Source organism: Oreochromis niloticus, linkage group LG3 (genome assembly GCF_001858045.2).
Source record: "Oreochromis niloticus isolate F11D_XX linkage group LG3, O_niloticus_UMD_NMBU, whole genome shotgun sequence".
In the NCBI taxonomy this organism is placed as follows: domain Eukaryota; kingdom Metazoa; phylum Chordata; class Actinopteri; order Cichliformes; family Cichlidae; genus Oreochromis; species Oreochromis niloticus.
The window spans coordinates 34269592-34294561 of NC_031967.2; the positions used below are offsets into that span (position 1 = coordinate 34269592).

At 39.5% G+C, this 24970-nt stretch overlaps 3 long non-coding RNA genes across 3 annotated transcripts; all 3 read right to left on the reverse strand.

Annotated features, from left to right (window-relative positions):
- Positions 1 to 11352: 11352 nt before the first annotated feature.
- Positions 11353 to 17365, reverse strand: LOC112845017 (uncharacterized). The gene is made up of 2 exons (XR_003217791.1): positions 17135 to 17365; positions 11353 to 11629 (listed from the first exon to the last, which is right to left on the reverse strand). It is a non-coding gene; the product is annotated as an uncharacterized LOC112845017 (long non-coding RNA).
- A 2000-nt stretch (positions 17366 to 19365) lies between these two features.
- LOC102080501 (uncharacterized) lies at positions 19366 to 19687 on the reverse strand. The gene is made up of 2 exons (XR_267819.1): positions 19571 to 19687; positions 19366 to 19434 (listed from the first exon to the last, which is right to left on the reverse strand). It is a non-coding gene; the product is annotated as an uncharacterized LOC102080501 (long non-coding RNA).
- A 148-nt stretch (positions 19688 to 19835) lies between these two features.
- Positions 19836 to 23079, reverse strand: LOC112845022 (uncharacterized). Its single transcript, XR_003217795.1, has 3 exons — positions 22983 to 23079; positions 22409 to 22574; positions 19836 to 20061 (listed from the first exon to the last, which is right to left on the reverse strand). It is a non-coding gene; the product is annotated as an uncharacterized LOC112845022 (long non-coding RNA).
- Positions 23080 to 24970: the final 1891 nt, after the last annotated feature.

Sequence of the window (24970 nt, forward strand, 5' to 3'; positions counted from 1 at the left end):
CTCAAACATGTCAGTGAATCTTTTCATGGGAAACTGGTTCGTTCCAGGTTTTTTTTTTGTTAGAAAAGACAAGAATAAAAACAACTTTCATCAATAAATTTAATCGGTTTAATTCATAATTAATGATTTCAGAGATAAAAGTATATGTGAGACCACAGCTTCAAAATACATTGTAAACAATCTGACAAGCTGATTGGTTTAGAGTTGAATTTAATATACCTCAATCATTACAAGTAAGCTAATAATCAGTAGTGATTAATATGGTCCTATTCAATTAATTAATAAAAAACCATGATGTTATTAAATGTATTATTTCATTTAAAAAAAAAATTAACAATAATAAGAATTACAAAGATAGTTACACTCTGTCTTCATGATAATGTGACTTTTATAAGTTACTGCTAAATAGTGAATATCGGTGTTTAATAAATGCTGGCTTTGTCACTGTAGCGGTGGGAATAAGATTCACTGCAACTCCAACACCAGCTTCAGTGGCAGGTGGAGCACCAACTGCAACAACAACTCAACTGTCCTAAAGAAACATATTGTTTCTTTAACTTTCTTTCTTTCTTCTTTACATCTCATATATTATGTTCTTTAGTCCATCTATCTAAACAGCACATACTCAAAAATTATTACTATTACTTTTTAAAAAATCTATTTTCTTGTAAATGGAGCATTGACAAGCTGCTGATAAATGTAATTTTTCATTTAATGTTACTGTGTAACACAATCATTTAATTTTCTTTTTGAAGTTACAGATTTTACTGTGAAACCAGCTGCAAGTCCCACTAAAGCTCCAGCTAATGCTCCTACTGCAGCCCCCACTGGACCCCCTATGGCTCCAACACCAGCTGCAACAGCAACTTCAATGCTAATTCCAGCACCAATACCAGCAGCAACTCCAACATTAACACCAGTATCAGTTTCAGCAATAACAGCATACTGACTCCCCTGAGTAAACTCGTTCCTTCTTTCTGCTTTGTATCTTGCTTCTTTGGCCGTCATCTCTGGATTTTCTTTCTGAAGTTGTTCCATCTCTGTTTTTATGGCTTTTTCTGCCTCTTCAGACATTTTGGTGGTGTAGCAGCATCTTCCATTTCTCTCAGGCATTGTATTGATTTTCTTCAGCAGCTCTCTGACCTCAGAGGGATCCTTGTTTCTGCTGTTAAAAACATGATATCCTCCATGGCACTGACTGATAAAGTCTTTGAGATCTGGACGTTTGATTGCTTCTTCTATGGTGTCCTGCTTCTCATCATCTTCATGGATTACCAAGGCCATCGTGTAATCAGCTGCTTGTTCACCAAAATATCTTCTGAATGATTTTCACAGTTTTTTGTTCTTCTTTGGTGAATCTGTTTGGTTGGATCACAACCAGGAACACATGAGGACCAGGAGCAGCAAAGGAGATGCATCTAACAATCTCTCTCTTCACCTCCTCTTTAGTTAGTTTAGTTTTGTACAGACCTGGAGTATCAACTACAGCCAGTGTTTTACCTTCAAACTGACATGTTTCCTTCTGACACTCTGATGTTACAGAGGAAGAGAAGTCTGTTGATCTAAATACTTTTCCCCTTAAGATGATGTTTCCTGCTGCACTCTTCCCAACTCTGGTTTTCCCAACAAGAACAATCCTGAGGTCGGCTTCTGGTTTGTTCATGGTTATCTGAGCTTCTCTGAACATTTCAGTGGTGTAGCATCCTCCTCCTTTTCTCTTAATCATTATGTTGATCTTCTCCAGCAGCTCTCTGACCTGAGAGGGATCCTTGTCTCTGTTGTTAAAGACATGATGTCCTCCACCACACTGACTGATAAAGTCAGAGATGACAGGATTATCATTGATCATTTTTTATGGTGACTCCATCTGCCTTAAGATTGTCTCCACAGGTGAACAAGGCCATAGTGTAACATGGTGACTGTTCCCCAAACATATTCTGAATTTTACTGACAGTTTTTTGTTCTTCTTCTGTGAATCTGTTGGCCTGAATTACAACCAGGAACACATGAGGACCAGGAGCAGCAAGGGGGATGGATCTACTGATCTCTTCCTCTACCTCCTCTTCAGTTTTTCCGGTGTCAAATAAACCTGGAGTATCAATTACAGCCAGTTTTTGACCATCAAACAGACCTGTTTCCTTCTTACACTTTGACGTTACTACAGAAAAACCTGCTGAGGATTCAAAAGCTTTTTCCCCTAAGATGATGTTTCCTGATGCACTCTTCCCAACTCCAGTTTTCCCAAGAAGAACAATCCGAAGGTCAGCCTCTCTGAACATTTCAACTGTGTAGTATCTTCCTGCATTTCTTTGAACCATGGTGTTGATCTTCTTCAGCAGCTCTCTGACCTGAGAGGGATCCTTTTCTCTGTTGTTAAAGACATGATATCCTCCACCGCACTTACTGATGAAGTCACTGAGAGCTGGATTTTTACTGATTAATTCTTTTATGGTGTCTTCATTTGACTTCAGCTCATCTCCATGGGTGAACAAGACTAATGTAGAACATGCTGACCTTTTTCCAAACATCTTCTGCATTATTTTCAATGTTTCTTGATGTTCTTCTGTGAATCTGTTGGCCTGAATAACAACCAGAAACACATTAGGACCAGAAGCAGCAAAGCAGATGGATCTCTCCATCTCTGCTGTCAACTCTTCAGTTTTACTGGTGTCAAACAAACCTGGAGTATAAATTACAGACAGTTTTTGACCTCCAAACTCTCCTGTTTCCTTTTGACACTCTGATGATGTCAATTTAAAAGCATTCCCTTTTCCTAAGATGATGTTTCCTGAAGCACTCTTTCCAACTCCAGTTTTTCCAAGAAGCAAAATCCTGAGTTCTGCCTTCTCTGGTTCCACTTGCTCTGCTGAAAAATATAAAGCACCTTTTTTATGATTGTATAAAGTTACATTTTACCATTTCCTTTCACTAAAGCTAATACTTTCACATTTCAAATTTTGAAGATAGAAGGTATACTTTCTGTTCTGTCATGTGCAGGCCAAACATTAAATCACTGAGCAAATAAAGGGAAACACAGCAGTCCAGAAAATTGTTTAAGTTTAGAAAGACACTTAGGGAGACGACATAGACGGACCAGCCACAAGAAGGAGAGAACACAGGGCTTAAATATACACAGGCGCAATCAGGGAATGGAACACAGGAGGGGAACACAGCTGGGAGAAATCAGACCTGACGAGGCAAGGACGCAAAGCAGACTACACTAACATAGGACACAGACCTTCAAAATAAAACAGGAAGTACACAGAGACAGTATAGAGGGAGAAAGAGAACATGGAGGAGCACATGACGGGATTAGAAAACACAGAACACAAGGACTGGGAACACGGCACAAGAACCAACACCACAATATAAACACAGGCACACAGAGGGAGACACAGAGGGCAACTATATAAGGGGGACCTATTAAATACTGAGAGACTAAACTAGAACACTAGACACTATGGAATAAACTAAGATGAACGAAGAGAATCTTAAACATGAATCACAATACAAAATTATAAAGACACAAGGAACTCATAACACTGAGTCAAGAGACACAGGATCCTGATAGTTTTGGTGTTTTCTGTGCCTCCCTTGTGTTCCTTGTGCTGTGTCTAGTGCCCCTAGTTCGATGTTTGTGTTATTTCCTGTTTTACTTTGACAGTCCCATGCCCTGTATCAGTGTATTCTGTTTTGTTTCCTCCCTGTCTTGTCTCATCTGATTAGTCTCAACTGCGTTCCCTGCATGTCCACCATTTCCTCCTTTCCCTGTGTGTGCATAAAGTGTGTGCTTCCCTTTGTTCTGTATTGGATCGCCTGCATTTTCTGCTGTGTGTCATCCCCTATGTTTTCTCTGCTGGTCTTTCCCCCCCGTGTTTCCATGTCTCAGGCTTTCTAGTTATGTTTCAGGTTTTATGTTTAGTTTTCCCAGTATAGATTTTGTTTGCTCCTTTCTAGCTGTCCTTGTCTTTTATTTGTAACATTTTTACAGCTCTGAATAAAGGCTTTTGTTATCATCATCACTTTGTCTCTATCGTCTGCACTTGGGTCCTATCTCTCTCCACTCCACACCATCTTCCCTTTGACTACTGTCACCACTTTTCCATTAAAAAAACTGCAAACAGATATTGTAAATTTCTATGTTCTGTGAATAAAATCCTGTTGCATGAGAATTGCTTATTATTGCATTCTGGTTTTAGTTAGATTTTCAAATGTTTTTGGAATTTGAGTTGTAGATTTAGTGGATGGAGTATTAATCTGATGGTGATTTGAGAAGCTAAATGTGTGAAAGCTGCACAAACCACAGGGGGAAGTTCTCAAATAGATACATACTTTATCTATGCAGCAATATATACATATTGCAAATTGCAATAATAAAACAACTCATAATTGTTTTACAGGTATTTGTTTCCTTATACTTCCTCTTTCAGAGTGCTAAATGTTTATTGGTAAATGGAACAAACGTTGTGCAGATGAACAGCAAAACGCCTTCGAAACTGTTGATGACATTGATTCAAAAGCAATTATTTTCCTAATAAATTATTTTAATTTTCTTTCCCTAGGTTCTTTCTGACTCTAGTAGGTAGGTAGTTGCTTACATTATATAATATATTGTGTTCAGTACACGTCACTACAATGTGATTTCGGAAATATATAAATATACGAACAACAGGCTCTTGCGTGGAAATCTCTTCGTCGATAAACAACGATTAGGGAGCAGCATAGTTTTCAATAGGAGGACCCTGCACGTCAATTCTCGACGCCAGGGGGGTACCCTGCGCGTCCATAAGTGAAGCAGAAGGAGCCTGACCATGCGTCACACATTTGACGAGTTGGGAGTGAGAACGTGTTGGATGCAGAGGAAGCAGATGGCACATCAACAGGTAGTAACACATGGTACATCCTGCACCATGGCGTCTATCATCCCAGGAAGCCGGAGAAAAATTCGAGTTGTTTTCGACTGCTCTGCTAAACACGAAGGAATCTCTTTAAATGACCACCTACTCACAGGCCCAGACTTGATTAATGCTCTGGCCGGGGTTTTGTGCAGATTTCGAGAGCACCAAATAGCAATTATGTGTGATGTGGAAAAAATGTTTCATCGCTTCCATGTCAACCCAGAGGATCGAGACTTCTTAAGGTTTCTGTGGTGGAAGGATGGGAATACAGATACTGAGCCTAAGGAGTATCGCATGCGAGTGCACATTTTTGGAGCGGCAGCATCACCGGGATGTGCTAACTATGGCATGAAGTATCTCGCCAGGGAACAAGAAAAGGACTACCCACTAGCAGCCAGATTCATTCACAAAAACTTTTATGTGGATGACGGGCTAATCAGCATTGATTCAGTCAGGGAAGCCAAGCAGCTGGTCTGTGAAGCACAAGAGGTCTGTGCAAAAGGGAAACTGCGCTTGCACAAATTTGCATGCAACAATAAGGAGGTCATGAGCATTATCCCAGAATCAGAACAAGCCAACAATACCAAAGATGTAAACCTGAACTACTCTGTAATTCAAATGCAAAGTGTGCTGGGAGTAAAGTGGAACATAGAGGCTGACGTGTTCTCATTCAGTGTAGCCCTCAAAGAAAGGCCAGCCACACGCCGAGGAATTCTAGCAACAGTTGCTAGTGTGTATGACCCGTTAGGATTTCTCTCACCCTACATTTTGACAGGAAAACAAGTACTCCAGGAAATGTGCAAACGCGGGGTGGGATGGGATGAACCTATTCCCCCGGCACTAGAGACCAAATGGAAAGCATGGCTCGGTGACTCGGTGCCAGCAGCAGTGGCTATGGACAATGTTCATACATCAGGATTGTTGTTGATAAGAACGTGCATTGTGCACTAGTCATGGGTAAAGCCAGAGTGGCACCCACAAGAATAATCACTATCCCACGCCTTGAGCTCACTGCAGCTGCAGTTTCTGCAGCTGTAAGTAACTTCCTTGGATCAGAGCTCAAGCGGAAAATTGACGAGGAGTTTTTCTGGACAGATTCTAAAGTGACACTTGGATACATAAAAAATAATGCTCGTTGCTTTCATGTCTTTGTGGCAAATCAAGTTCAGAAAATAAGAGACTCTGTCATGGTCCTGGGTCGTGCGACCCAGTGTTTTGAGTGTTAGTTTATTTGGATGTTTATTGTTTGTTTAGGTTCATTAAGTTATTCTAGCTCATTTGTCATTATATTACCCTTGTGTTAAGTCTCCCTTGCCCTTCATGTGTTTTATGTCTGTGTGTCTTATGTTGTCAAGTTCATGTAGTTATTTCTGCCATCTTCCCCTGTACTCAGTCTCCCTGGTTTCTGCGTCTACGTGTCATGTTTCATGTCTATGCAGTTATGTTAAGTTCATGTCATGTTTTATCTCCATGTCTAATTCTCCGTGTTTCCTGTTTTATTTTGGAAGAGTCTGGTGTTCTTTGTTCATTGTAGTTAGTGTAACTCTCCCCTGTATGGTCATTATGTTTCATTCTAGTCAGCTGTGTTCTCATGTGTCTCCACTTCCCCTGATCACCTCATGTGTGTATTTAAGTCCTCAGTCTTCCTTTGTTTGTCGTCAGATCGTCTGTTTTCCTCGCCAAAGTCAGAGTCTCAGCCATTACCATAGTTAGCTTTCATAGTTTGTTCCCAGTTAGGTTTCTGTTTAGTTATTGCTCGTGTGCTGCCCTCGTTCTCGTTTGTTTTATTCATGATCATCAGCCACAATAAAAGGCTCGCTTTTGTTTAAGCTCACTCCGGTATCCTCATTTGTGTTCACACCTGGGTCCACCACACACATCTCCGCACGGTCTGTCTCCACAAACCGTGACAGACTCTACTGATCCAAAGCAATGGTTTTACATTGAATCTGATCAAAATCCAGCTGATCACACGTCTAGGGGCCTCATCAGCCACAATAAAAGGCTCGCTTTTGTTTAAGCTCACTCCCGTATCCTCATTTGTGTTCGCACCTGGGTCCACCACACACATCTTCGCACGGTCTATCTCCACAAACCGTGACAGACTCTACCAGTGTTGGTCAAGTTACTTGAAAAAAGTAATCAGTTACTAATTACTGATTACTTCCCCCAAAAAGTAATCCCGTTACTTTACTGATTACTTATTTTCAAAAGTAATTAATTACTTAGTTACTTAGTTACTTTTTAAAAACACGATTTACAACCTGAATAGGTGATAAAGCGATAGATCTTTCAGCCCAATTCTACATTTTCTGCATAATTCATCATACAAAATGTAATCAAATGGAAAAGTCTCTTTTTAAAACTTGTTTTATTAGTTTTAATCTTTTAACTTTATGCATCAAGCAAAAATTAAATTATATGCAACATTCTCTGACTGGAAGAAATTTGTTTAACATTTAAACCTATTTTCTGCACATTCCAGCACATAAAATAAATTTTTTTGTGTTTACACTCACTCTTTCAAATAGATGCAAGTAAAACACAACAGAAAATAAATAAAATCAAAGACTAGCGGTCCTGTTGCTCTATTTTCACCTGTAAAGCAGGACTGGGGTAGGCGGAGGTTTACCCTGGTGCAGGTGTGCTGCAGCGGTCAGTGGAAGAATCCGCGAGTTTCTCTGTGAATTTCACTCGGTGCTTGCTTGGAAGTTTAGGGGTTTTTTCGCTGTAAAAAGAAGTTTTCTTCCCACGCACAACGGACACTAATGTTTTTGTCACTTTTTATGGAATCAAACTCAAAATAAGGTCAGTACTTCCACGCTTTAAACGCTGCATGCTACACTCTGTCCCGCACTCGATATATTATGATCTGCACACAGCTGTTGTCACGAACGTTGCACTCGCTTATGTCACTGTCATGAGACGTTCTCGCAAAAAATCACGGTTTTAGTAACGCAGTAACGCAACGTTCCTACGTGAAGGTAACTGTAATCTAATTACCGTTTTTGCAATAGTAATCCCTTACATTACTCGTTACTTGAAAAAAGTAATCAGATTACAGTAACGCGTTACTTGTAACGCGTTACTGCCCATCTCTGGACTCTACTGATCCAAAGCAATGGTTTTACATTGAATCTGATCAAAATCCAGCTGATCACGCGCCTAGGGGCCTCAAGGTGGGAGATCTGCTAAGCTCGAATTGGCTCACTGGACCTAAATTCCTATGGGAAAGGGAAATTGTCACAAACCAACATTCCCCTGATCTTCTTGTTGGGGACCCAGAAGTAAAGGTCCTGAAGACAAATGCCCTTGAAGAAAACAGCTTTTTTGAGAGGTTCTCAAGATTTTCCAATTGGGATACAGCTCTTAACGTTGTGGCAAGAATTAAAAGACTTGGAAGGAGAGATAAGTCAGGACCCATTAGTGTAGAAGAAAGACAAATGGCTGCTTTTGTACTTTTCCAGGCAGCACAGAGGGAAGCCTTTAAAGAAGAGCTCAAATGGTTCAGTCAAAACTCAGCTGGACTACCAAAGGCTCATAAAATGTATCAACTAGATCCTATTTTGGTAGACAACTTGCTTAGGGTTGGAGGAAGGTTGAGAAAGTCCTCAGCACCATTTGCATTGAATCATCCAGTAATCCTTCCAAAGGAAGGCATTGTCACACAACTCATTCTTGACCACTGTCACAAGAAAACGCAACACCAAGGCCGAGGCCAAACTCTGAACAAGCTCAGGGAAAGTGGCTATTGGATCATAGGTGGCAGTAAGGTAGTGGCCAAATACATTAAAGGGTGTGTCAATTGTAGAAAAGTGCGTGGGCCAGCTGAAGAACAACGCATGGCTGACTTGCCATTTGACAGAGTGGATCCTTCGCCCCCATTCACCTACACTGGAGTTGATGTTTTCGGCCCCTTCTATACGAAACAAGGTCGAAGGGAATGGAAGAGGTATGGCCTGTTGTTTACGTGTTTAAGCTTGAGAGCCGCACACATTGAGTGGAGGATCTCTCCACTGACGCATTTATAAACGCTTTAAGATGCTTCATAGCAATCAGAGGCACAGTCAGACAGATTCGTTCTGACCAATGGACAAATTTTGTCGGAGCTAAGAACGAGTTCAAGAAGGGTCTGTTGGAATTAGACAAGGAGATGATTTCTACTTATCTAGCTAAAAAACAGTGTGACTCGCAAATGAATGTTCCTGAAGCTAGTCACAGAGGAGGAGTTTGGGAACGACAGATCCGGACTGTTAGGAATGTCATGAGTTCTGTCCTAGCTCAAGCAACAGGTGTGGTCGCAAATTTTGAAGCCATTCTGATAACCTTCTTCCACCAACGATGTGGAGATCCAAATCCAATTAAAACCAAGACACTCAAAAAGATGCTCTGTAAAAGAGTAGAATTCTTGGAACAGAGTTTAATACACTGAATCATATGAACAGCAGGAAAAATACATACAGACATTTAGCAAGAAAATTACAAAGCAGAAAGCAAGCAAAGCAAAACCCCGGGGTGTACAGCCTTAAGCACAGACAGAGCAACACAGAGACGTACAGGTAGCAGCAGCAGGAGGAAAAGAGCTCTGGGGGCGTCCTCTGGTCCCCTAATATAGGGACCAGTATCGCCGCCCCCTGCTGCTGGGTAACTTTCCCACACGCCCAGCACAGCTGCTGGGGTCAGATAGCGGCCAGAGTTCACACCTGGCGCTGGCTGAGGGCCCGGTCCAAAGTGACACCAATAGGTTAACCCTTTGCTTTACCCTCTGACAATAGGTCACAACAGTTTATATAACACATGCCTCCTTCAGGTAATACCACAAAGGTCACAACATACCTCTGCCGTGCTAAAGACACACTCTCTCTCATCCATCCATGAAGCCAGGCAACACACACCTGTCAGTCAACCTAAAGGAATGCTCTGAATGGCATTACCTTGGTCTCCATTAACACTGTGAGGTTTCTTGGCCCAATATGCACTAATATGCACTTTTTCAGGACTGCTTTCTTCAATTTCTGCAAGATCTCTAAAGTCCTGTCCCAGAGTGATGCTGGAAGACAAATTCATGCATTTATTACTTCTAGGCTGGCACACTGTCATTTGTTTTTATCAGGATGTTGTAGACATTGTAACTCCTTAAAAAGCATCCATCTACATCAAAATGTTGCAACATGAATACTGAAAGGGACTAGAATGACAGAGTATATTTCTTTTATTGACTTTTCTTCATAGGCTCCTTGTTAAATCTGTTTTTTAATTCACCATCCTGTTCCTATAGTACTGTCTCTCCCCACTTGACTCTCAAACTTTAAGCTTACTAGAATATTTAAAAGTAGAATGGGAAGCCAGGCCACCAGTTTTTTAGGTCTCTCTTTTGAGTTATTATTAGTTATTAGTTATTATCAATCTCTGGCTCTCCTACACAGCATGTTTTTAGTCCTGTCTCCTTCTCCTTACTCCAGCTGGTCGCAGCAGATGACCACTCCCCCCTGTGCCCAGTTCTACTGGGCATTTATTCCTGTTAAAAAGGGAGTTCCTCCTCTCCAAGTTTCTTGCTAAAAGGGGGTCAGATAAATAATTGTGTTTTAATGTTTTATTTTTGCAGTTTATCCTTAGATAATAATGTGCCTTTAGATGACTGGCATCATGATTTCATGCCTGTTCAACCTTGAGTTGAATAATATACAGCATGACAGCCTTTGTTCTTATAGAAAAATAGCCATTGAAAAGCTAAAACAGCTGTATTAGACTATTCATACAAATTTTCATGCATGGGTTGTTTATAGACAGTAATCATAAGAAATTCCCTAATTGGACCTTGTTACACATTTTGGTGGTGGACTCTGAGGCAGACAATTACTTCACACCCCATTTTCCTTAACTTGAGTGATAGTAAATTTTGGACCGTAAATAATACATGTAATTGGCATTATATTTACAATACACCTGGATGGCCATGATGAACACTGAGACCTCCTGAAAAACAAACAGTGCTAATTGCAGGGTAAAAGGTCTACTTCAACTTTTGTAAATTTGGATTTTACTAGGTCAATAGTTGCTTACCTATAGAGGTTTAATCATTCTGACTCAACTCTGCCTTACCTTAATCTTCTCAGTTTGCCCCATACCAATGAAATGTTCTTCTCTTTCCTTTTGGTTGCCATGTGCCCGGTCAGACTGCATGTCCCTCCTCAGTGCTTCAAACTCTACCTCTGCACACTGTAACTAGAATAGAACTAGAATAGAGTCATTTAGCTCTGCAGTTTTTGCTAGAGTAAGCATTTGAGTAATTTAAATATGTCAACCCACAGACAACTGGACCCTACCACACACAGGAAAGATAATTTATGCCCCATTTTTCTAAATTGAGGTTTGATCATTTTATAGGAGATCAGGCTTTAGCCTCTTTCCCTCCAAAATATCTGATAATTTAGATTTTCTCTTTTTTTGGGGGGGTTCATTCTTTGGGAGAGTTAACAATTTAGCTCTGCTAAGCTATATGTTCCCCCCTTTTCCCAATGCAGTTAAGATTATGACAGAATCCTTCGCTGCTTTCTCCTCCACACTGCATTCATTTTTATCTTTCTTCCATTTGAAAGTAACTACAAATTGCTCACCCACTGAATTATAGCACTGTGGATAGTTTAGTGCTGCACGTTTAGAGCTAGCATCTTACTATTAGCTTCAATACATGAACAGAAGTAGCTGCCACTGGTCTATATGTAGCCGCACTGAAAAAGATAAAAGACAGATTATTTGTCATATCTGCATACAGATTCACACATATTTGCACCCACACAGTTACATACATGTCAGGAGGATACCCAAGAGCAGTGTACCAGGGTCAGAAATAGCAGATGTTTAAATTTCTCATTTCATGTTACCAGGGATCCTGAGTTTCATCATTACCCCAACTTTTAGTAAATCCCCATGTGTACGTTTCATCCCTTCAATAATGCAAAGCTCATAAGGTGATTAATAACTTCTCTAAGTTTACTTATCTGTCCCATGCCCTACTGGGGTTCTAATGCTCTGTGTGTATCTGTTCTAGTGTCAATGGGAGTCATGTCTGCACCCTTTATGTATTAAACTATCCTAACCTTAAATAATATTCTAATGTAAGAGTGTTAGTAATGAATATATTTCTAATAATCTCCTATCTAATGCTTTCATGTGGCCTAGTTCTTATTATTTGTGTTCTTTTTCTACTGGGAGAGTAACACAAGGGGTGGAGCCCAGGGCTTTAAACTTATTAGTTTGTTGGGAGCATTACTGATGCAGCTGCTTCATGTTGTTCACTGCAGATATCATGGATAGTTAGTACTCTGGTATCAGTCACAGTCCATGTACTGAAGATTTCTCTTGGCAGTAAATTCCTTGTTGTTATGGTGCTGCCCACATTCCTCTTGGAGTTCTCCAGGAACATCCACACAGAGAACATCCCAGATGCAGACGATGTTGGTTCTTAGAGGCCACCGATTGTCAGTCCTCAGCAGATTGATGAGTATGTCAGCTGACTAAAAGTGTGTTTTAATACACTTTTCCAGCCCTCTGCAGATACAGTCTTTCATTGGACTCGAGGAGACTCGGTTTCATGAATTGTGGATCTTCACTTGGACACTCCTCTCTGGAGTTCCTGGGCTTTCACATGTGCCAGCCATTGGATGTCATCATCCAGCTGACTCCTCCTCTCCACCCTTGTGCAGGCCTCATCAGTGACGTAGGCCTTCGCAGTGCCAGTGTTGCTCTTCTCCACAGACTCATGGCCTGGTGTCTTTCACTGGTGATCTGTGTTTCTCCCCTTTAGTAGGTGAGCTCCTTCATCTGTAAGGCGTTATTTCCTTTTTTTTTTTTCATAGCAGGAGAGTCATTGTTTCGAGTATGTGCATACATCAGTTAGTTAGTAACTGTTTTCATTTGCTCCACTTTTTGTTTTCTTTTGCCTGTGAGCTCGACCTCATGCTACTCTCCATTATCTTACTCCTGGTCTTTGAATTCTCCTATTTAGCTTCCTTTCCTCTGACTCACAACTTTCTTTGTCCCACCTGTCTAATCACTCTTCACTCTTCAGCTCCTTTATCTAACTTCCTACATCTCAAACTTCCTCGTGTTTACTTCTCCTCCTCTAAGCCATAATCACTTTTGTTGTGGGGGTTTTTAATACAAAGGCTCAACTTTTGATTTCCCCTTATTGCATTTTAGGTCAATGTGTCGTCTTTCTAATTACCAGCTTTTGCTGGAACAAAGGCTATGTCATCCCCTTCAAACCCTGCTCCTGTGTATCTCCACCTGCATGATGCACACTGCTTATTCAGGGAGCTTTCTGTTTCCTATTGGCAGCACAGATTTATCTATATGCTTTTATTTTCCTTGTAAAACTAAAACAAGATCATAGGGGCTTTATTATCATATACAACAGTTTTTATGTTTTTCTGCCCAACTTTCCTGTAAGTGACAAGAACCAGCTGTGGGATCAACCCTGTTACTATTCAAAACCCTGATTCCTAAAACAATTACCCCCAAATTTGTCACAATACTTATTAACTTGACAAATTAAAAGCAATAGTAATTTTGCATATGTAAGAGTTACCATATTGGATTAGCTAAAGACAGCATTTTGCAAGTTATTCCTTAAACTTATAAAGTGCAATTTATTTATTTATTTACTTTCTTGGATGATAAAATCATTCTGATGTTTTGGGACTCTTAAAACTTAAATACTTCCTGATTCAAGCCTGACACTCGAGGCCTTAAAGGGTTAAGGCCCTCTTATGTCATGCACCTCTGACACTTTTCTAAATGTTATTTCTCTCATAGCTATAGAAGAGGGATTACACACAGTCTGACCAGCATCAAGGCAAGTGTTTTAGATACCAAAGATCCCTTCAATAATCCCTTCCCCCATACAATATCTAATCATGCTTTTATTTTTATTTTTGATCAGCATTTCTAATGATCCACAGCTGCAGGTTAACCAGCCATGCATCCCACAACTTTATTTCTGTTGTTTCTTTTCCCAAGCAAATATTCTTTTTCTTTAAATTTTTTATTCTTTTTTCTAAAGTGCTTGACTGTGATCACTTTTCATTCTTACCTACTCTTCCTCTTACTTTACTATTACACTTAATGGCATTATTTATTACATCTTTCTAATTATTGTTTTGTTATTGTTAACATTACACTTTAATCAGTTACTATTATATTTAAACTTTTTGTTTACTCGCTGAATTATTATTATTCTCAATTCTTTTCACTGCTTCTCTACTGTTATGTCTTATGCCCCTCTCCCATTCAGTTCCCTCTTACTTCCCTGTTCTTATTTTAATAGTTTATTATATTTATTTTAATTTACCTGAGAACCAGTTTACTGGCCTTATCATTTTCCTCCCAGGTGTTTCTTCTAATAGTTTATTCTCAAATTTAGAGCTTCTTTCTTCCTGTTCTTCACTCTGATGGGCACTGTTCTTTTTACATTTTGTTTTTGTTCATAGTACTCAGCATTTGATCACTTGTTTAACCATCTTCACTGATGTGGGCCTTAAACTTTACAAACAAGTTACATCTTTTTCTTTTTTTTTTCTTTTTCTTTTTTTTAAAGCAAATTATTTTGCTTCCTGTCTCAGGTGACTCCTCTGAGCTTCGCACAAGCTCACCATAACAATAACCTCTTTGAGACATGCAGGTCAGTCTTTTACTCTTCTTCTCACACACTTGCATTTGGCTTAGATCACTTGAAAGCCTGTGCACTGGTCAAGGACACTCTTGGCAGGATGTCGGGGCCCACCCGACACACTCCACAGTCAGAGCAACTTGAGCCACCTACACCCTGTGACGCTGTTTACGGGCCGCCTCCTGCAGCAGTGGCTGAGCTGATGTGAGCTCTCTCAGTACAACACTTTTCCTTTTCTCTGTTACTGTCTCCCTCTGCCACACTCAACAGGCGCTAAACTTTACTTGAAATTGTTAAGTCACAATCTCTGACTTATTAAACCACCATTTCCAACAAAACTCTTCTATTTCACTTCACTATTTTCCATCCAGTGATTTTAGCTCTTATGCTCTGGGTTTAATACATCAGTTAGTTGCATTTAAACCTTGTCTACCTTTTTTTTCTCTTCCCAATTACTTATTTGTGATGGCAGCATTTTAAACAGATCTCTAGCAGGTGTCTCTTTTTGTTAATTTGTTCATTATTCGTCCTCATGACCACTTCACCCCACATGTCAGCCTGTTTATTCTGAACTCCTCTAAGCTTCACACAATTTATTTCCAACAATCATTCATTTCACATCAAAATACTCAGGTATCTTTTCCACTCTCTGTATGCTTTTGGGTGAGTTTATGACCCCTCGGCAGAACTCTCTACAACAAGCAAAACTTCATTATTTACTATTCTTTGGTGAGTGATAACAAACCCTCAATATACATTTCACATGCAAACTCTGAGACATTATTAGATTATTTTACAACTCCTGCATTTTACTGAGATCAATTTATGGATGCTGTTTTGACTCTCTTATCTCCGTTGTAGCCCAAACATGTTCTTTTTATTTGGTTTCTATCTCTCATTCCTTACTAAGATGTTCAGCTGTTCTTAGATCATCACCACTACCTTCTATATTTCTCCAAACACAACACAAACCTCCCTATTTTCATTTATTATTTGTTTGTGTGATTTATTTACTTTCCCTCTAATTATTTTAGGCCTGGGTTTTATCCCAGCTATGTTTTATTATTAGAATTAGTTTATAGTTCTCATTCTTACTGTTATTAGTTTGGATATGTTATAATTTAGCTCTAGGTTAGGTTATCCTTTTTTATTTTTTTTTTACTTTAGTCAAGCAGCTCTATCTCCAATTTATTTAACTTTTGGTCATACCTTCATTAAGCTAATAATCCAAAAAAGTGCCTGCAATCCCTATTTACTCATTATCCCTATTTTGGCAATTAATATCTTCTTTTACTGAAATTTACCCACAAATTTTCCAACTTACTTCATGTTGCTGCTTGACAAATATTATTTCTACAGATCTTTCTGTTTAAATTCCTTAAACAACAACATTATATTTCAGCAGCAGTGTCTATTTTCCTCTTTATATTCAACAACTCTTAATTTTTGCAGACTTATCTCTTTTCACTGCTCTGATGCTCCTCTCACTCCTCCACATACCTTAGGGATGATTCACAAACTGCCTGCAGACACAGCGCTCTGCAGCACAGAGAGCTCAGTTTTTTAGTCTCTCAAATCAGTCCCTCTACAACTTTTTACTTATCTACCTACTAACTTCCCTTTTCCGTATTTATTTATCAAAACCCACCCCTTACGCGTATTCCTCTTATTTACAGCAAGAGTTATTTTAAGCAATATTTACAGCAATACATTGTTATACTCTAGACTACTACTTAGCAATATTTACAGCAGTGATTATACTTAAAGGTTAGTAACAGCTATTTACATATTTACACTTTGGCCGAAGGTGTCGCCTTTCATTCCGCGACGCGCGCATTTCATCTAGCCCGTCCAGACCGGTGGACTCGAAAGCCCTCAGATCCCTACTGTGAGCCCCAAGTCCCCGCGTTACTGGCTAGGAATTTATCTCCAAAAATCCCCCAAAGCCCGAGCAGTCCTGACTACCTAGCAATTCACTTGGGTTAACCAGGTTAACCAATTAAATGGTTAACCTAGTTAACCTGTGTCACCTTATCTACCTAAATGGATAACTAGGTTTCCAGCGGTAACCACCTTGGGGGTGCCGACATATATTTCACTTTTCATCACTTTTATCACTTTTCATCACTTTTCATCACTTCAACTTTTTACTTCTGCGCAACTTACGCCTATTCTTCAGATGCACTAAAGAATAGCGGAAAGATAAACCCAAACTCCCCCAACACAGCCCTGGAGTCATACTCCAGCACAGGGCAGAGCAGCCTCTCACACACAAAAACCCCAAATACGCACACACACATACAGCGCTCACTCACACTACCCCCCGCGGGTCACACAAGTTACAGGAATAACACACACACATATGATGCAGTATTAAACACTACTCCTTCAGCATCCGCAACTAACATTATTTTTACAGTGTAACACTTTATCACTTAGAATAACAGCGACCATTTGATTAAAGTTCTTTTCAAGGTTAGGTGAAATCTACTTGGAGCCAAGGTGGAACCCCCCTTCTGCACTCAGACAACACCAACATTGAGCAGGAAAAAAAACCTCTGCTTACCTTATTGTAGCGGCCGCTTGGTGTTCTCTGATGTGCAAGGCTTTGGCATTCCCCAAGGCTCCCAGCAATCACCTTAATTCCTTGTCCCTTCGTACGTCGCCAATTGTGGTCGCAAATTTTGAAGCCATTCTGATAACCTTCTTCCACCAACGATGTGGAGATCCAAATCCAATTAAAACCAAGACACTCAAAAAGATGCTCTGTAAAAGAGTAGAATTCTTGGAACAGAGTTTAATACACTGAATCATATGAACAGCAGGAAAAATACATACAGACATTTAGCAAGAAAATTACAAAGCAGAAAGCAAGCAAAGCAAAACCCCGGGGTGTACAGCCTTAAGCACAGACAGAGCAACACAAAGACGTACAGGTAGCAGCAGCAGGAGGAAAAGAGCTCTGGGGGCGTCCTCTGGTCCCCTAATATAGGGACCAGTATCGCCGCCCCCTGCTGCTGGGTAACTTTCCCACACGCCCAGCACAGCTGCTGGGGTCAGATAGCGGCCAGAGTTCACACCTGGCGCTGGCTGAGGGCCCGGTCCAAAGTGACACCAATAGGTTAACCCTTTGCTTTACCCTCTGACAATAGGTCACAACATGGTCAAAGGTCACACATTAATCCTAATTATTAAATCTTAAACAGCAAGTGGCACAATCTTATAACATATAATACACAGGTTACATGCTTAAAAACACTTCAGTGTGGGTTCAAAGTGTGTGTGTGTGTGTGTGTGTGTGTGTGTGTGTGTGTGTGTATTTTGTATGATATTTTATCGTGACGTGTTCAGGATCTCTATTACAATGTTACTGTTTTGGTTGTGCTGCATTAAAGACATTAAATTAATTAATTATTAAGTAAATTATTCAAGAGAACTCTCCCCCTACATTAACTGCCCTGTTACAGTACCAACTTAATAAACCTCGGTGAAGCAAAATGTCTTGTGCTTAAGACTCTACATGAAAGTTAAAATATACATGTTCAGTGTGCATAGATATATAGTGTATATAGTTACATAGTTATACATATCAAACAAAAATCCACCACACAGGAAGGTTAGATGACATCTCGTTAAGAACTTTCTTCTACGAGGCCATGTCAATTTTGAACCATCGTCCACTCACTACTGATACAATTAACGACCCCAACAGTGCTGAGCCTTTGACGCCTAATCATTTGCTCACAATGAAAGAGTCTGTGCCACTTTCGCCTCCTGGTAGATTTGGTGGCAGTGTAGCTGTCGCATTGAAATGTAATTATTATGTGATTGCAATGTTCAAAATTTGGTGTTTAATCTGGATTCGTGTTGTGTTGTCGCCACCTACTGGTGGACCTGAGTGTGACGCTTTGTGGTGCGCATGCTTTGGGATGATGCTCAATTAAGCGCACATGTCACCAGAGACTGAAGGCTCAAGCCAGAAAGAGAATGCTGGCTTGTGTAAAAGGTGGAAATATAGAAGATATGGACTACTATTGCTCATGAATGTTCAGTAGAAAGGCGCACACGGTATGTTGGTGCATTTAATTTGTGTGTATGTTTTATTTGAGTTGTAATTTTTGTTCTGCTGATGTAATATCCGTGTTTTTCATTGATCATTTCACCATAGTTTTTCACGGTGTTTGCTGGTGAAAAGATTAAAATACTGGCTAAACATCAGTTGGAGCATGGCCCTTTATTCTACTTCGAACATGAAAAACCTTCAGGAGCAGTTACATTCTTCTTTTTCCTGAAAAACATGATATAAACAAACAGTTAATTAAGAAAGACATGCAAGTTGCATACAAAAAGGAGCTTATAAACATTTGTGTACTATTGAATGGCTCAATATATTATACAATTAGTTTTTAAAAACATAAGAACCACTACAATGCTTGTACTGCCAGCATCGAGTGCATGTCAGCAAAGCGACATTGCTTACATTGTGGCTCACAAGCAAAACTAACTGAAGCAGATGTTACTGAATGGGAAGGAGCACCTCCACATCAATCACTCCTTCTGAGCATGATGTCAGGAGGACTTTAAAGAACGTAAACATCAGGAAGGCAGCACAACCAGGTTGTATCAGGTGGTATGTTCCTATTTAATGTCCTTCTTGGAGCAAAATCCAGACTCAGTGGCTGAATTAGTGTGGATTCATCAAATACAAAAGCTTATGGATAGTCAGGCAGGCACAGTTAAAATCCGGGAAGTCCAAAGACGCAAACAAATCTGCACAGCAGCAGGCTAAATTACTTACATTTACAACTCTCCTGTCTACTATCTCTTCATATTTGAAAATCTTCTGTGTACGGTGTTTTTGGCATTCTGAAAAATAACAAATGAAATATTTACATGAGGTCTCTAAAACTGGAGATAATGCAAAAATTAAGAAAAAGAAATCTTAACAAACTTAACGAACCTGTCATGTGTTTCGTACATTTACAATAACATAACGTCTAACCTTTCCTTGTCCTTTTTTGTTTGGGACATCCGAGGTGTACGCCATAGAAATTGAGGGAGATGCAGGAAGCGGAGATGGAGAGGAGGATGCGGGAGGAAGCACAGATGAAGAGGAGGATGCAGGAGGAAGCAGAGATGGAGAGGAGGATGCAGGAGGAAGCAAAGACAGAGAGGAGGATGCAGGAGGAAGCAAAGACAGAGAGGAGGATGCACGAGGAAGCAGAGATGGAGAGGAGGATGCAGGAGGAAGCAGAGATGAAGAGGAGGATGCAGGAGGAAGCAGAGATGGAGAGGAGGATGCAGGAGGAAGCAGAGATGAAGAGGAGGATGCAGGAGGTTGACAGAGGGAAGATGTTGGTACAGGCTCTAAATGAAGAATAAATTCCTCGTTTAGAGCCTCTGGGTCTGGGACTGGTCCAGCATCGACATTGTCAGCAGAGGATGGTCCAGCTGCTGGTGTAGAACTTTTAGCAGGAGGTGAAGCTTGTAATTCTGCAAAATTTTAAGTATCAAATAGAGATGGACCGATCCGATATTACGTATCGGTCCGATACTAACGTAAATTACTGGATCGGATATCGGCGAGAAATAAAAAATGTAATCCGATCCATTAAATATCAAAAAAGCACCTCACAAAACTTGCGACATGGCGTAACTCGGCTCATAACCGTAGCACGTCGGAGCAGTATGCTCACATGATAGAGCGGCTGTGTGTATTTGTAGCCTCGCTAGCAAACCAGCATTTCATCTCTGAGAAAGTTATCCCAGAGAGAAGTAAAGCAAGTGTGTAAGTTCATCTCTGAGTGTTTGTAAAGCATTCCCATGTTAAGCTTAACAACCGATATATGGAGCGACTGCCTCTCTCTCCCTCACCTTCCTGCTGCTACTTCAATCGTGAAACTGCTCAATGATCAGCTGATCGGCTTTTCTGTCGCGAGTCCGTCTCTCTTCTTTGTTTTTGGTCCCCTTTGCACCAGAAAGAGGAAACCAGCGGCTGAACAACAGCAGCACGTTTAAGCTTGATAAGCTGTTGTTAGAATTTATTTAATATTACTTTCTACACCAGGATCCTTTTCTAAGTAGCTGACGGCTGGTAACTGTGCAGGGGCGGATCTAGCAAAGTTTAGCCAGGGGGGCCGATAGGGCATGAACAGGGAAAAGGGGGCACAAAGACATACTTTTCGTTCTTATTCTCATTTAAAATGTCTAGCTTTTAATAAATAATCATCTGAATCTTACACCCAAAGTTTTAATCTGATGTAAAATGTATAGAAGTCCATTACTGTATATAGTAACTGTTAAGTCTAATATACCCTAGTAAACTAGTACTTTTTCCTTTGGGAAAGTACCATCTGTGAATGCTGCAATTCTGTTGAAGAAAGATGTTGAATCTATTTAGTTGAATCTATTTAATTATTCTTGAAATATAATTTATTTCTGTGCATTTTTTTTCACCCTGCATCAAATTAAAGTTGATTACATCGCTTAAGCATCATCAGGTGGAGGGTGGGGGGTGGTTCCCTATTTTTTTTTGCTGGGAGTTTGCAACCCTATTAGTTAGGTTGCTTAATATTTCTGCTAAGTACTCTTTAAAATACCAGAATAGGGAGGATGGAGTAGGTTTAAGTTTATTAGATTGATCAGTGTTGCTGAACTATGAAATATTTTGGGTGCAGTGTATTTTTTACACACAGGTATAACAGAATAGCTTTAGTGTTGTTGTTTATTTAAACTTGAGTATGAACTTATACAAAATGCAGCAAGATATTAAAAAAACAGTTTTACTGATTAAAAAACACACTATATCGGATTCATATCGGTATCCGCAGATATCCAAATTTATGATATCGGTATCGGTATCGGACATAAAAAAGTGGTATCGTGCCATCTCTAGTATCAAATATTCATTAAAATGGGTTGAAAAAATGTACAGTACACATAAACACATAATAAGTAGTGATTTGCATGTTTTCAGTTACAACTTGTAAATACTGGGATCAAATAAGTCATCTCACTCTCACTGACCCAAATCATTCAGTACAAGTGCCCTCGGGGGTAGTGTGACATCTGTAGTGCTTTTCTACATTGTACATTAATAAATTAATGAGTATGACTATAAATCCAGATAGCTAATGACTTTTTTCCTCTGATGACACTACTTCCCTGACTTTGTAGTGCGTAACATTTGACACTTCAACCTAGTACTGCGACTTATGAGTTTTGTACAATGGTGATGCTAACGACCTCAGGGAGGTAATCAGGTAACCTCTTAAGAAGTATATAAGTTATTTAAGAATTTTGGTGTTCATATTGGTAACATTATATAACATTTGTTATACTAGAAAGTCTCGAAGAGAATTATCAGGTCTGGTTTTCGTGAAGATTTTTAAAATTACATTTGTATATACATGAGTGTGAAAGACCATACTATACACACACACACATACAAAATTGTTCAGGTGGGTAACACCAGAGGTTCAGTATGGCTAGCTTTCGTGATGTAAACACCACATGGGGAGGTAATAAGGCATATATAACACTATTTTCATGTTAGCAACAGGACATGTAGGGCAGCTGTCACCTGACAGCAAGAAGGTTACTGGTCTGAACCTTGGCTGAATAATAGAATAGAATAGAACAAAATAGAGTAGTGTAGAGTAGAATAGAATAGCTGGTGACTGTTAACTATCCTCATCTTCACCATCTTGTTTGTCTCTATGTATCTCGTGGTGACCTGCCTACTTATCTAAGGTGTACAATGAGTATCACCCAAAGACAGCTAGGATAGGCTACCTGATAAGGACACCTGGTTACAGATAATGGACAAAGCATATCTTACTTCTCAGAAGGTGTTCATAAAGTTTCCTCATCTTCATGAGGATGTCACGTGCAGCACCTTCCGCTGGTTCGATCTGAGTGATCACGTCCCCTACTATACGGCCCTTACGGTCAAACTGTCAAAGAAACAGAATTGGCTGGTAGCCCAGGGCATGAAGTTTTGAAACCTGCAAGAACAACAAAGAAAAACATATGCAGCCAGTCTTTCATGTAAGCAAATTGATGTATAACAAACCTTTAAGTTTCACATCTTTGCTGTTTTATTGTTGTAGATAGTTAAAAAGTAATTATGGTAACCAAACCTGTAAATTAATGATAAAATCCATCTTAAAATGTTTTGTCTCTCAGTTAATAGCCGATTAAATTAAAAATCAGAAGTAGCTTAAATAAAAATAGTTGAAGTTTTTTCTAGTTTGATGTCTTTAGTGGGATGATGTTATTCTGATATTTTATGTGTATATACATGTCTTGTTAGTTTCTTACTTCATGATATACAAGAAAACACTGACAACTGTGATTAATAAAGAATTGTCTAACAGACCAACCATTTATTAGATCAGAACTTTTAAACTTACTGACAACTGGGCTGAATTAACCACCCTGCTCGCATTTCTGTTTTTTTTAACAGAGGCAGCCCAGTTGCTGTTTTTAAACTGTTCTTGTTTCTTTTTCAATCCCTCCTTTACATTCAGGCTGCCCAGGCATCCACTGCATGTCTTCCTGTTGCAGGTGTTTGGAGCCTGACAGGAAGGGCATGGTTTGGTTTTTGGCTTTGTCATTTCTGCAAATGAAAATGGAACATGTAGGGATTATTTCAGGTCTGTTTTGGTGAAATGGTGACCAAAGAAATAACTTATATTACGAGGCAGTATTACACCATATTTAGAAGAGAAAAATCAATTACGAGATTAAAGTCGTTAATATTGAGTTAATTACGAAAATAGGGTTTAAAAAACTTAATTAATTACAGAAAAGATACACTGCTAAAATAGAGCAGTACTAACATTAGCTGGGTGGCCAAGCAAGTGTCTTACACATGAGAATACATCACAAAAAAAATTTAGATAAACTTTTGCAGGAGTAGTTCTCTTGGTACACAGACTGCTCTGTGAAAACATTTCAAGTTTAATATCAGCTGATTAATATTTCAGTGAACATGCAAATTACCCACAGTTTATCACAACTTACTTAGCTAAGATCTGCCTCGTGTCGAGTCGAAAAATTCGCTGCAGGACATGAGTTGAAAGATACATTTACTACGACTCCCAAGATGCATTGCAGTAAAAACCATCCAATCGCCTTGCTTAAGATCTGTTGATGTGTCGCTAAAGGCACGCTGTAGATAAATATTGCAATTTGTAAAAAATTAAATTAAATAAAAAAATAAAATTTGCAATTTGTAATTACATAATTAAACACTGGGCCAGTTTATTTTCGTATTATCGTTATTATTTTAGAGTAAATAAAGGAATAACGGGTAGCACCAAGCTGTTGATTATCTTCATTTCCATAGCAACGGCGGTTGAGGATTATGGGTAGTGTGCAGTTACTGGATTAGTGCGCCGTTAGCGTAAATTGGTCTGATTGGTTGGAGCCGAGCGCATCCAAAACTAACAGGAATGGTGAATAAATCTATAAATGTGTCTTACGTGTGAAATAAAAATAATAACCCCAACCAAGGATTATGTACGTTAAATCTGCGCACTTTCAGATCGTGAATCACTTTGGAAAACACTGTGTGATGGCCACAACATGAAGCGATTTTATTGTTGAATTATCAGTGTTACTTTCGTGTGTTTTTGTTGAGAAATGTTAACGATGTCATTAAAAGAAAGCATTAAATTAGGGAGGAAAAACCCATCATATTGGAATGAATTGACAACCCACAGCGTCGCATAAAAACGTGGAAGGGTACCTTTAGCGTCAGCATGAGAAGTTAAGGGACGTGACAAATCGTCTCTATTTTATGCTTCGGGTTGGACCATTTTGTCCGTCTGTATCTGGAGTCCCACAAGATCTTAGCTCGGTCATTCTCCACCACCCTTGATATATATATATATATATATATATATATGACAATACTAGGGTATGTCATTTGTATCCAACATTAGAGTGTGCAAACAAGACTAATTGATATTTTGGAATGTGCTCTTAATTTACTCAAAGTTGGCTTTTATTTTGAAATCAGGTTTCCTCGTCTTTTGCCATGATACTCAGAATACACAGAGAACGTAAAACAAAGTGCAGGCTGTCTTGACACCATTAGTCATTAGTACATTAAAACAATTAATGTGGATTAATAAATATTAGCTGCCATCTGAGCATTCCTCCATCGCTCAACTGTTGCTCTGCGCATCCAGATCAAACCGGGATTTCTGATCACCTGACCTTCCCAGCTGTCACAGGTAGGAGTCACGTGTCCCTGCTGTCTGAATTGACCATATTTTTGTTGCTCCTCATATTTTTGTAGAGAACACCTGTGGATCGTTTCCTCTGAATCCTTCTCTCTATCGATTCCTGGTATGTGTTTATTTTGTGTCGTACGTTTAATTTTTTGACCTGG